Genomic DNA, 13,423 nt, shown 5'->3' on the forward strand with positions numbered 1-13,423 from the left:
ATCCTTAGCATGTGAGGTTTTTTTTTTTTTTTGATTTTTCGAGACAGGGTTTCTCCGTAGCTTTTGGTTCCTGTCCTGGAACTAGCTCTTGTAGACCAGGCTGGCCTAGAACTCACAGAGATCCGCCTGCCTCTGCCTCCCGAGTGCTGGGATTAAAGGCGTGCGCCACCACCGCCCGGCCTAGCATATGAGTTTTGAGGGACCAGGCTTGAGTGATCCATTTCGTCCTGAGCTGCCAGGGGGCAATGGCTCCCAGCCACAGAAGACTGACTTCCGGTTCCTAACCCTAAAACCTTCAACTTGTCCCTACAAGGTCCATGGCTTGAGTCTGTGATAGTGACTTTGACAAGTCTGCTATAACGCAATTTCCACTCATCTCTAAAATAATTCTCTTCTCTTAGTTTTTGGTATTAAAGTATTTCAGTCCCCTAAGTCTAAAGCTCTAACCTGAAGGCCGATAGACAGATCCGGTGTAACTGTTGCTGTGTCTAAGAGCCATCTGAATCAATGGCAACGATCTCAGATAGAATGAGTTCACATGAGATTATCAGAGTCAAGCCCAATGGTCCTGTAATCCCAGCACTTGAGAAGTGGAGGCGGGAGGATCCGGCCGTTTACTGCCAGTCATGACCACATAATGAGTTTGAGGCTAACATGGGCAACAAGATGCATTATCTCAGAAGACAATTTAAAAAGCAAAGCAAACATCAAAACCTCAGATTATTGACCAAGGAGGATAGTTCAGTCAGTAAAGTGTCCTGTGTCTTAGTTAGGGTTTCTATTGCTGTGAAGAGACACCATGACCATGGCAACTCTTATAAATATCTAACTGGGATGGCTCCCTTACAGGTTCAGAGGTTCAGTCCATTATCATCATGGTGGAGAGCAGGGCAGCGTGCAGGCAGACATGGTACTGGAGTGTAGCTCAGAGTCCTACCACTGGGTGGTATCCTGAGCATAGGAAACCTCAAAGCCCACCGCCACAGTGGCACACTTCCTCCAAGGTATTCAAACTACCACATCCTGCTGAGCAGAGTGGCCTCCTTCAAGGGCAACACGTCTCCCTAACCCACCACAATCTTTTTTTTTAAAAAATATTTATTTATTTATTATGCATACAATATTCTGTCTGTGAGTATGTCTGCAGGCCAGAAGAGGGCACCGGACCTCATTATAGAATGGTTGTAAGCCACCATGTGGTTGCCAGGAATTGAACTCAGGACCTTTGGAAGAGCAGGCAATGCTCTTAACCACTGAGCCATCTCTACAGCCCCACCACCACCACAGTCTTTTATCCAGGCCTCCTCACCAGCTATGTGACCTTCTTGGCAACAATAGGCATTTTGGTTTCCAAACCCCAACCTCAGCCAGTTTCCCTAAGGCCAGGTTTCTGCCTGGACACAATGTCAGGACATTAGCAGCAACTGAAGATTCTCAAACTGGCCAGTTGTAATTGCAGCCCCTGCAAGGCCCTGGTGGAGAGCCCAATCCTTTGGTTGCTGCCCTTTCTGTGTGCTGGGTGTTGGCAGGACTTCTCTGCCACACACAGGAACTGTGCCCATTGGAGTGTATCTGGACTTCTTAATCCCTAGGAACCTTTTTTCCATCCTTCTTCGGAAGCGCATGCTGAGAAAATTGCTGGGAGATGTGATCTAGCTCTCTCTGATGAGCAAGAAACACAGCTGACAAGGAGATCGCACATCTGAAGCTTTTTCCCTAAGCATCACATTCTCCCTCTGTGAGGCAATGCATTCAACAATGCTACTTGAAATTCAATAACTAAAGACAAGTGAAACTATAAAAATGGAACATCTTTTATGGAAAGCCGGCTAAATACATGTTTTGTTCAAAATGTCAAGCATTAGAAGACTTAAATAAGATATGGAAAGCGTGTTCCCTGGGGGAGATGAGCAATTCAGAACTCGAGTGGATGACAACAGTGCAAATTCAAATTTCAGATACAAACGCAAGAAGGCGAGTATTACCTGGTGAGGTGGCGAGACCGAGAAGGGGCGGGGACCTCTGGGGCCAGAGGGAGGATAGCGCAGTAAGTGACAAAGCAGATGTTGCCACACTGTGTCCCTGATGATCCACAAGGGAAATCAGTTCTCTGTCATGTAGAACTGCATTTTACAGGATCTGATGTTAGGGGTAAAGTCCCTAGAGTTCTAAAACTGCTGATCAGTTAAAATCCAATCAAGACTCGGCCCTTTAAGAAATCCAGACTCACAGTCCTGCTCCTGTCTGCTGGGCTCTGCCAGAGGAGCTCAACTGCCTACTCTGCCTTCTTGACTGTCTTGTAAATGAAGAATAACCGTGGAGGGTTACCCTCCACCCCTCATCCTTTACTCCCGGTGTCTGAGGGATTGCCCCATGAAGCTGTGTATGCTACAGTCATTTTAGAAACCCATTCCAGAAAGCCACCAATTACTTTTCCTGGAATCCATGTTTTTTTTCTCAAAGTCCCTCCCTCAGTTATGTTTCTATCATATCACTGTAACAAAACACGGTGGCCAAGGCAACTTATAAAAGAAAGCATTAGTTTAGGGGCTCATGGTTCCAGAGGGCTAGAACCCATGGCCATCATGGAGAGCAGCTTGGCAGCAAGCAGGCAGGCACAACACTGGAGAAATAACTGAAAGCCTTTATGTGGAGACAACCACCTAAATGGCCAAGAGTCATTCTGTGGGCTTTTGGAAACCCAAAGCCTCAAAGTCCTCAGTGACATACCTTCTCCAACAAAATCACACTTCCTAATCCTTCCCAAATAGTTCCACAAACCAGGGACCAAACATTCAAACTTGAAGCTACAGGAGCCATTCTCATTCAAACAACCCACAGCCCCTACCAAATCAATAGTTTTCCTCTGCTGTTGTACCATCTCTTTTCTCTCTCTCTCTCTCTCTCTCTCTCTCTCTCTCTCTCTCTCTCTCTGGATTCAGGCATATTATCCTGGCCAGCCCTGTTATCTGGCAGGATGTACCCAGTTAGTACCCTTGCCAGCCTAGGGTCTTAATCTTCTGTACGCAGGTGTGAAGGTCCCTTTAAGAGATGAGCTCTGCCTACTCCCACTCTCTTCTTTCCGCTGAAGGGTCAGGCAGGATTTTTCCTGCCTCTTCTCTTCTCTTCTCTTCTCTTCTCTTCTCTTCTCTTCTCTCTCCCCCCCCATCTTCTCTTCCTTTCCCTTTCCCCACTCCCTTCCCCCAATAAAGCTCCTCACTTATAGGGGACCATGAGTACCAGCCTCAGTACCCCCTAGGGCTCAAAATTGGATTCTATGGCAGGCTAGGATCTGAGGGTAAAAAATTAACTCAGGCACGTTACCTCTGCATCGCCTTTATTTTTTGTGCAAGGGGGAAAAATGAAGTGAAGGAGGCATGGAGGAGAGGAAGAAGAAGAAGACGAAGAAAAAGAAGAAGAAGAAGAAGAAGAAGAAGAAGAAGAAGAAGAAGAAGAAGAAGAAGAAGAAGAAGAAGAAGAAGAAGAAGAAGAAGAAAGGAGGAAAGTAAGGGGAAGAAGTAGACAAAAACGAAGTAGCATGGAGGAGGAGAAGAAGAGGAGGAGGAGTAAGGGCTGATCTCCACAAAGTTTCTAGTTTTTACAGACGTAGTTGGAAAATTCCACAGGCAAGGACAATGACAATATGCACATCAAAATCACAAAAAGGGCGGGTAGAACCTGAACAAAGTAGTACTCCAGAACAGGTGGCCCAACCCAGGAAAGTCAGCATTCAAGGGGAAGTATCTGACGTCCCAAGCCATTAGACAAAGTTACTAAACACACCTGAATCTTGGATTCACCCATTCTCCTTTATCTCTCTCTCCTTAATCTCTTTGGTGATAACCAGTTTCCGGGACACCCAGATTTATTTGTTAGCAAAGGTGGGGCATGCTGCCTTCTTGCTCAGTGCCTGTCTTCTATAGAAATTTCTATGTGGTTCGTTAGTAGGTAATTTTGTGGGATTGACTATGTAAATTTGACTGCTAGAACAAAGAGTGCACACCTCGGCTCCAAGGCCTCTTGGGGTGTGGGGTGTGTGGAAAGGAGCAAGGTCATCCTGTTGCCCTGCAGAAGCCACACTGCTGAGGTGTTTGGGGAACTAATCCCATTCCGAAAGGAAGAATCATGACTTCTCAAGGTTTCCACAGATATGACAGCGACTTTTCCAAAAGACAAGTCTTCCTGCAGCTCTGCAGAACGAGTTGTCCCATGTGGACATGTATGTATCCACTTCCCATGGATCTGCCTATTGGTCTGTCAGTTGTGTATAGTCTTGTGGGTTCCAACACTCACTTCAGCTCTGGCTGCACGGTATACCCAGTCACCTGCCACAGTTTGGATCCACCCGCCATGGCACACCGCAAAGATCTCTCGCCTCCATGGGACCCACCAGTGCTCCACTCGTGCCATTTTACAACCCCCCACCTTGTTTTTCAAAACAGGGTTTCTCTGTGTAGCTGGAACTCACTCTGTAGACCAGGCTGGCTTCGAACCCATGGAGATCCACCTACCTCTGCTTCCCAAGTACTGGGAATAAAGGTGTGCGTTACTACCACCCCACATGTCTTACCATTTCCTTAATGGCTCATGAGATCAAAGTAAATGGAACTCCATATGTGGCTTGGAGGAGGGGCATTAAAACACCCTAAAAAGCACTAGTTTTCTATTAAGGGATCTTAAACACATTTCCAGGAACATGAGAGAACATTTATTCATATTCGAAGCCTTTCTGTTGTATATGGCATTGCTGCCGTAGTGGCATGTGAGAACAGCAGTGATTGCCCTTTGTTATGGCCTACTTCTAGGCTAAAATGACAGCTGGCTTACAACAGCCAGAACTTGATTTGTTCTGTGTCAACTTAGAGAAAGTGGTATCGGATTCATAATTTCTGTTTCCCCACATTTGGGCTGGAAAGAAGGCCCAGCAGGTTAAAGTTCTTGTAACCAAGCCTGGTAACCTGAGGTGGTTCCCAAAGTGGAAGGAGAACCAGCTCCCAAAGGTTGTCCCCTCTGACCTCCACAAGTGTAGGGTGGAATGCTCGCTCTCTCTCTCTCTCTCTCTCTCTCTCTCTCTCTCTCTCTCTCTTTCTCTCTCCCCACCCTCTCTCCATTCCCCCCTCTCTCCCCTCCATAAAATCAATTTCCCTATCTAATCAATTAATCAGAATGCATAGAATGCATTTACAAATCTGGAAATCTGGAGGTCAATACTGTAAAGACCTGTACAATAAATTAGTTATTATAGGCACCTGGCTTTCATCACCTAGAAAGCTAAACTTGGCTCAGGGCTGGGGGGCTGGGCAGGGGGCTGGGCAGGGGGGTTGGGCTGAGCTGGACAGGGGGATGGGCAGGGGGGCTGGGCAGGGGGGCTGGGCAGGGGGCTGGGCAGGGGGGCTGGGCAGGGGGCTGGGCAAGGGGGCTGAGCAGGGGGCTGGGCAGAGGGATGGGCAGGGGGGCTGGGCAGGGGGGCTGAGCAGGGGGCTAATAAGCGCCACATATAATTCTCATGGCCGTCATTCTGTCAAATGTCTGCCTTCACCTCGGACCTTAGGCCCTTATTAGTAATTCTAAAAGTTATTTGTAAATTTCTGTTTTAAGCAGTTTAGGGACTCTGACAGTCGTTCTTAGGGCATTTCTTATATAATGCTAGATATTGTTAAAGGCAAGATTTAGGGACACAGGATTTTTTTTTTATATATAGCCTTCTTACATACGTGTGTCCAAATTATATTCAGTATCTGAGAACAGAGCAACTGGTGTGTTAAATATACAGAGTCCCAGGCTCCCACGAAGAGCATTTAAAATCATTCTCTGGTTTGGAAAAATGGCTCAGCACTTAAGAGCACTGGCTGTTCTTCCAGAAAACCCAAGGCTTCATGTAGCACCCATATGGTAATCTGATACCCTCTTCTGACCTCCTTAGCCATCAGGCAAACTCACAGCATACAGACATACATGCAGACAAAAGGCCCACAGACATAAAATAAAAATAAATAAATCTACTTTTTTTTTTTTTTTTTTTTTTTGGTTTTTCGAGACAGGGTTTCTCTGTGGCTTTGGAGCCTGTCCTGGAACTAGCTCTTGTAGACCAGGCTGGTCTCGAACTCACAGAGATCCGCCTGCCTCTGCCTCCCAAGTGCTGGGATTAAAGGCGTGTGCCACCACCGCCCGGCTAATAAATCTACTTTTTAAATTACTCTCTGGTAATTGTCTAGAATTCTGTACCTCTAGCAAGCAGACCAAAGGATTTATTTCATGCACTAAAGTCTGACAACCAAACCTTCAAGAGCGTAAAATTTCTCTCAAGTTTATGAGCTAAACAGAAATAATAACACCAGAAATAAACAATCAGTCAAGCCCTACAAACAGCAAACTTCAGGACACTGACCTGATCTCTAGAGGTAAAAACTAGTAGAGTGTGGTGGCCCAGGCCTTCTGTAATCCCAGGAAACAAGATCAGGTCAAGACTGGCTGTGGCTAGTGGCTACCTAACTGGGAATTCAAGGTCAATGAGAACTGCAGGGGGGGAACAAACTGACCACACAAACTCTGAGGAATAGCCAAACAAAATGCTGTCCCTTCTAAGGCAATTACTGCTCAACCATAAACTAAATTGATGTGTGGTTTCCACTATTCCAGAGAAAGCTTGAGAACAGCTATAAACGAAGGAAGCCTAGTTTCAAAAGGTCACCTCTGTGACTCCATTTCTATGAAAAAATATATAAAAGAAAAATCCATAGAGAATGTTTTCCAAGGGCTAGGGAAGTTTTCGGGTTTTTAAATTTTTATTGCTTATTTTTTATGTGGATACATGTGAATCTGTGTGTGAACTTGTGGGTGTCCAAAGATGCCAGGGGAGGACTTCAGATCCTCTGGAGCTGGAGTTACAGGCAGGTGTAAACCACCTGAAGTGGGTGCTAGGATCCGAACTCTGTTCCCCGGCAAGAGGAGCAAGCAAGTGTGCTTAGATGCTGAGCCATCTCTCCAGGCCCACTGGGCTTGTTTTTCCCATAAAACACTGCAAACGATGTGGGAGTAGACAACAGTGGTGATTATAAAACCTACAGGAATATTAAAAATACTGATTTGCTCACTTAAAGGGGTGCCTTAGAATATTTGCATTCAATCTCAAAAAGTTATCTAAAAAGCCAGAGGTGGTGCACGCCTTTAATCCCAGCACTCGGGAGGCAGAGGCAGGCGGATCTCTGTGAGTTCGAGACCAGCCTGGTCTACAAGAGCTAGTTCCAGGACAGGCTCCAAAACCACAGAGAAACCCTGTCTCGAAAAACCAAAAAAAAAAAAAAAAAAAAAGCCAGAGACATTACAAAGAAGGTCATTGTTTTTCTAGACTAAAAGAGGCTTAAAAGAAACACAAGTAAGCACAATGAATAGACCTCATCTGAGTCCTTATTGAAAGGAACACACTGTAAAGTAACATTGTATGACAATAGAGAATCTGGGTGTGAACTTGGAGCCCTGGGTTGTTTGTGCAGTTACAATAACATTGTCCTCAAGCATGACTGTGTCTTTTCTTTCAAAATAAAGACTGAAGTATTTAGAGGTGAAATAAACAAAGCTTGAGATTTGTTTTAAAATACTTGGGGGGGGGGAGAAGACAGCTAGAATGAGTTTACAAAGCAAGTGTTCCAGGGCAAAGGGTGTCATGCCTTCCCAACCCAGGGGCGAAGACGTCACAGGTGTGGTTCCTTGCACTCTCTTTTGTGCATGTTTGGAAACTTTCTTTCTCCCAAAATTTATAAAAATACATTTTATCCTTCAAAGAAAACTTGCAACTAAAATCATCTCACACCCTAGAAATTTTCTTTAAAATAAAATTGCCTGGGTACCTTAGTGAGACACTGTTTCAAAGTAATAAAAGAGGATTTGGGAGGGATAGAGCATGAGCAGGCTAGGCCTAAAGATTAATGCCTAGGACCACCAAAACCCAAAAACCACAAAAAGAACAGCCTGGGTGTAGAGAGGTACGCATGCCTATAATCCCAGCGCCTCAGAGCTGAAGAAGCATTCCTGAGCTACACAAGCTACCAGCTGTTCAGCTCTTTATTAAACCAATAACTACAATATAGTTTCATACAGGGTACAAATATCCCACATTTCTCCCTTTTGTCTAAGTAAAAAGGAAATTCTCTCTCTCTCTCTCTCTCTCCTTCTTCTAAAGAGGTAACCATTGCCACTTTCTTCCCCCTTCTCTCTCTCTCCTCTCTCTCCATCTCTCTCTTTATTTATTTCTTCCTCCATAACCCCCTTACCCTTATATCCTTCCCAACTTCCCAATATCTGGTAAATAAACTCTACAACCAAGCTCTCTCTGCATGGCACGTGGTGTATTTGTCTGTCTCCCAACTGCCATGGTCTCCCACCTCCCAACAGGGTCGTGTAGCCATGAAACTTTCAGTATTACCATCCTAAAAAATATCTTTTTAGGCCTTAAAACATTCTTTTATGTTTCTAAACCTTATACTTTACAGTTCTTATGTAAGTTTCTGTTTTGAATTTGGTAACAAGGAAAACTGTAACTATAACTAATTGTCCTCAACTCCATCAGAAACCTGAGGGTATAATATTACCTGAGTAAACAGGAAGTGCAGAGCAAGTAACTTCCAAAACTATAGAAATCACAGAAATAGCATTTTCTGACCATCCTTGTGATAGTTTGAATAAAATTTGTTCTTCCAGGCTCATGTGTTTGAATACTTGGGCCCCAGTTGGTGGAACTGTTTGGGAAGGATAAGGAGGTGTGGTCTTATTGAAGAAGGTGTGTCACTAGGGGCAGGCTTTGGAATTTCCAAAGACTGGCCATTCCCAGTAGGCTCTCTCTGCTTATGAATCAAGATGCAAGACCTTGTCAGCTCAGGCCACCATGTGTTTGCTCTGCCATCATGGACGCTAACCCTCTGAAACTGGAAGTCCAGTTAGATGCTTTCTTTTGGAAATTCCCTTGGTTGTGTTGTTTGGTCTCAGCAACGGGAAAGTAACTAAGACAGCCTTCGTTTGTCTTGATTCCAGAAATTCTTGTTGTGCAGTTGAATATCGACAGTGGTAAAGGGGATGGGAGGAAACCATCATAAGTGGGTTGTTGCTTCTGAGTTTTTCAGAATAAAAATGCTAGAGCAAAGAACATGGAACCCAACACCTGCATTAAGTAGAGAAATTAAATAGGAAAGGCTCAAAGTCTCTTAGTTACTTAAAGAGAAAGAACATTCAATCTCTGCTCAAACACTACTTGAAATTCTGGTCTGCAAAGATGGAATCCATTGCTAGTTAAATACCTAGCTGATCTGAACAATTAGCTAACATGCCCTTGTATTTCTGTGTTAAATGTTTTTGTTGTTGGAGTTTTCTATGATGATACATTGCTTTTAGAACACAATTTTACTTTATAATCCTTTTAGATTGGTTTGTCTTAAAGTTCTGATGCACACACACACACACACACACACTAAACAGCTTATTACCCATCTTTTCTCTTTTAAAATTTTATTCACTCAATTTTTTTAATGTGTATGGGTGTATGTCTGTACCACTTTGTGCCTGGTGTCTTCACAGGTCAGAGGAATGCATCGGGATCCCCTGGAACTTGAGTTACAGATGGTTGTGAACCACCATGTGTGTGCTGGGATCAGGACCTGGGTCTTCTGGAAGAAGAGTCAGTGCTCTTAACCATTGAAACACCTCTCCAATCCGTCCCTTCATCTTTTCTATCTCAGTCTGAAACGACAGTCAAATCTGAGTCTGCTCTTACTGTCTCTTTGGACAACTATAGATCCACCTAGAACTGAAAATACCATAAACTGGGAGCGCCTTTAGCAATCATAGCTTAGCCGATGAAATGTGCACAGGGCACTGAGGTCAGGCTACAGCTGGGCAGAATCGCATACCTATCCTTCCAGGTTGCCACCGAATGACTGAATTCGTGTCCTAAGATTTCTTTATCAGTTCCAAGAGACTTCGTTTGTAGCTGGGCGGGTAGTCTGTCATTTCAACATGATAGTGCCTGGCTGCTAATACTTATTCCTAAAATCTGTTTACTTTCCTCTTCTACGCAAATCACCTTAGTCAAACCTTAACCAAGCCCGACACCAGATCTATCTTAGAATTCTCCTCTGCAGAAACACTGGTACGGCTTTTGGTTTTTCTCGATATAACATAAACTAAGGGGGCCCTCTGAATGCTGTCACCACAAGCACTTGCTGCAAGCCACACTGCCCCTGTATCTTTTTCAGTTCCATTTACACTTTGGGGCCCTCAAGTGGGCAAGCACTTTCCTTTTCTACCTCTGGGTCAAGAGCAAGCTGTTCTTTGGGCCTATATATCTTCATCTCTATAGAATGACATCTCCAATGAAATAGCGGCTGTTGATTTCCCTTTTCCTGCCCCACTCAGTCTGCGTTCAGATGATCTGGATTCAAACCCCAGAATCACCCTTGCTAGACTGCTCTCTGGCCCGAGTAAGTAGCTCATCTACCCCTTGAGGGTGATTAAAATGATTCTGAAAATTTAACTTGCCAACAGATTGGAAAGCATGTGGGAAATTAGTTATCACTTTAGCGATACTCCCATTACACCGTTCATCTACTGTTTGCCAAGTTCAAGCCTGTCACCTTGACTACACTGATGGTGGTCCACCTCACCTCTCCCCCAACCCTACTTCTTGGTGATTATTCTCTACGAACATAGAAAATGAACAAGGAAAACCAGCCGGTCCTTCCAAGGTTAGGAAGAGGCCCTGGGAGCGAACCAGCTGAACAAGACCGGATCTAAGTCGAAACACTTCGAGCACCGGCACAGCTTTAGGAAAGGAATGTTCTTGACCTGGAGCAGCCTCGGAGATCTCGGAACCGCTCCTGGGACCACCATACCTCTGCGAGGAGGATTTTGCTTAAGCACCGGGTCGCCAGCAACACCGTCCTGGAAGAGGACCTGCCGGGGGCAGCCGATAGCCCCGCCTGCCTGCCGGGTCCGAAACGTCCGCGTGATTGACAGCCCTACTAGCCCCACCCACATTCTTTCTGAGGATTGGCTGCCTGCTTCTTCCTGTCCTGCCCCCTCCGAACGGCCCTCTGATTGGCTACGGCTCTCTGGCCAGCCCCGCCCCGTTTCCTGGCGCTAGTACCCGCGCAGAGTGCAGCGCGCCGGTCTTTCCGTCCCCGGCTCGGAGGTGAGTGTCCTGCGGGAGGGCGTCCTGCGGGAGCATCGTCCCGTGTCCCCTCGAGCTTTGCCCGCCTTGAGCTCAGCTGCTCCCGGCGGCCAGAACGGAGGGGTAGAGCAGTTCTCGGCGGCCTGGGGGGGCGGGCGGCCGTGCCCAGCCCGGGGCCGCTCGAGACACAATGTCCCCTTCGCTCTCGGGCCATGGCGCCCTCACCGCCGCCCTTTTTCTCCGCAGCCAGGACCCCAGTGCTCTCAAACCGATCCTCCCGCAGCCAGGTCCCCAGTGCTCTCAGTCGTGCGGCTGCTTCGGACCCGAGCGCAGGTACGTCCCGGCGTTGGTGGAAGGAAGGCCCAGGCCACGTGGCCCAGGCGACCGCGTGTTCGCGGCATAGGTCCTCCCGAATCACCCTTTCCTGTGCCCTTTTAAGGTTGTCGCCGTACTTTAAGAGGCTAACACAGAAGGGTAAAGGAACTCTCCATAAAACCCATGGAGGAGACTGTACACCTCCTCTTTGGATCCTGTCTGGAGTGACAGATGAACCGAAATAATTGTATAGCTTCTGGCAAATTTACGACTTAAAATTTAAAAAGAAGTGGGCCACTTTGATTGAGAAAGAAGTACAGAAGAATACATTTACTTAGCTATAAGTGAAGTTTGAGATCGACTGAGAATAATATAATATTGTATTTTCTATTCTGAAACATTTTTATTCACTTTTATAGGAGGAAAACTACAAGAAAGAAACTCGTGAGCTGAATGCCAGGAAGTCGAAGGGGGTAATGTTCCAAGGTGAAGTAGTCTCCCGTGCGGTGACACGGCTCGCCTGTGTTTTAGGATTATCGCCGTTGTAGCAGCTGGTGTCACCCACTTGATTGCTGAGATAGGTGCTGAAGCCCCATTTTACAGGAAAGGAGACTGAGTGTATAGACTTGTAGTAATTGATTGCACTGAAGGTAGCCCCCCAAAATCTGTGGGGTTTTGTTTTTTTTTTGATTTTCGAGACAGAGTTTCTCTGTGGTTTTGGAGCCTGTCCTGGAACTAGCTCTTGTAGACCAGGCTGGTCTCGAACTCACAGAGATCCGCCTGCCTCTGCCTCCCGAGTGCTGGGATTAAAGGCGTGCGCCACTATTGCCCGGCCCAAAATATGTTTTTGATTCTGTTCTTTTTTATTTATTTATTTTGTTCTGGTGGGGGAGGTTCGAGACAGGGTTTTTCTATGCCTGTCTATCGTGGAACTCAGACATTAGCCTTCCTCTGCCTCTGAGTGCTGGAATTAAAAGCCTATGCCACCATGCTTGGTTATGATATGTTAGGGACTTTAAAATTAAGCAAAGCTGGACAGTGGTGGCACACACCTTTAATCTCAGAGCTCTTGGGAGGCAGAGGCAGGTGGATCTCTGTGAGTTCGAGGCCAGCCTGGTCTACAAGAGCTAGTGCCAGGACAGGCTCCAAAACCACAGAGAAACCCTGTCTCAAACCAAAAAGAAAAACTGCAAACAATAAGTAAAGGACAGGCTAGGTCATTGGGATTTGCTTGTCTAGAAGGTGGTGCTTGTGTCCCCTTGCCTGCTAGGACAAGTTCTTTGTTAGCCCAGTCTGCCAGTAGTCCTGATGTTATTAACCTGTAAATTGCTGTGTATCACTTTCCAGAATCTTAAATAAAAGCTTTTTCTGTGCCAATTTATGATGGTCTTTTTCTTTTTTAAAAAAATAATCGTTTGTCCTTAACACTGGACATGTGGAAGTCTGTAGTGCTTAGGCTCAAACTTTGGGTGTCAGACTTGGTGTCTGGGACTTTTAGCCATTTTGGCCTTTCCAAATGTAATTCTATATTGAGTGAGAAAAATGAAAAGGAAGCCTGGTGGTGGTGCACGCAGAGGCAGGCGGTTCTTTATGAGTTCAAGGCCAGCCTGGTCTACAAGACGGGCTTCAAAACCACTAAGAAACCTTGTCTTGAAAAACCAAAAAGGAATAAAAAGGAAGCAAGAGCACGGCTGCTCCTGGGGGAACATTTATTGTGGATAAAATGGAGCCTGGGTAGAGGCAGGGTCATCTGATTTGAGTCTAGGGTGGGAACTAGGTGCAGAAGCCAAGAGGCTGAAGGGTGGGCAACCAAAATGTCTGGACATAGTAGAGCAGCTCAGGCCCTAGGCTGTGTAGAGTTCAGGGTCGGGGGTTGGGTCTGCTCTTATAGAGAAGGCTGTCAGTGTTGAACCCTTGACTTCCATTTTGTTGGGCAGGGTCCCTGCGAAG

At 45.9% G+C, this 13,423-nt stretch overlaps 1 non-coding gene across 1 annotated transcript; it reads left to right on the forward strand.

Annotated features, from left to right (window-relative positions):
- The first annotated feature begins 11,584 nt into the window (after nt 1–11,584).
- On the forward strand, nt 11,585–11,706 carry LOC130876652 (small nucleolar RNA SNORA26). The gene has a single exon (XR_009057311.1). It is a non-coding gene; the product is annotated as a small nucleolar RNA SNORA26 (small nucleolar RNA).
- Nucleotides 11,707–13,423: the final 1,717 nt, after the last annotated feature.

The sequence above is a fragment of the Chionomys nivalis genome, chromosome 6, assembly GCF_950005125.1.
Source record: "Chionomys nivalis chromosome 6, mChiNiv1.1, whole genome shotgun sequence".
NCBI classification, from domain to species: domain Eukaryota; kingdom Metazoa; phylum Chordata; class Mammalia; order Rodentia; family Cricetidae; genus Chionomys; species Chionomys nivalis.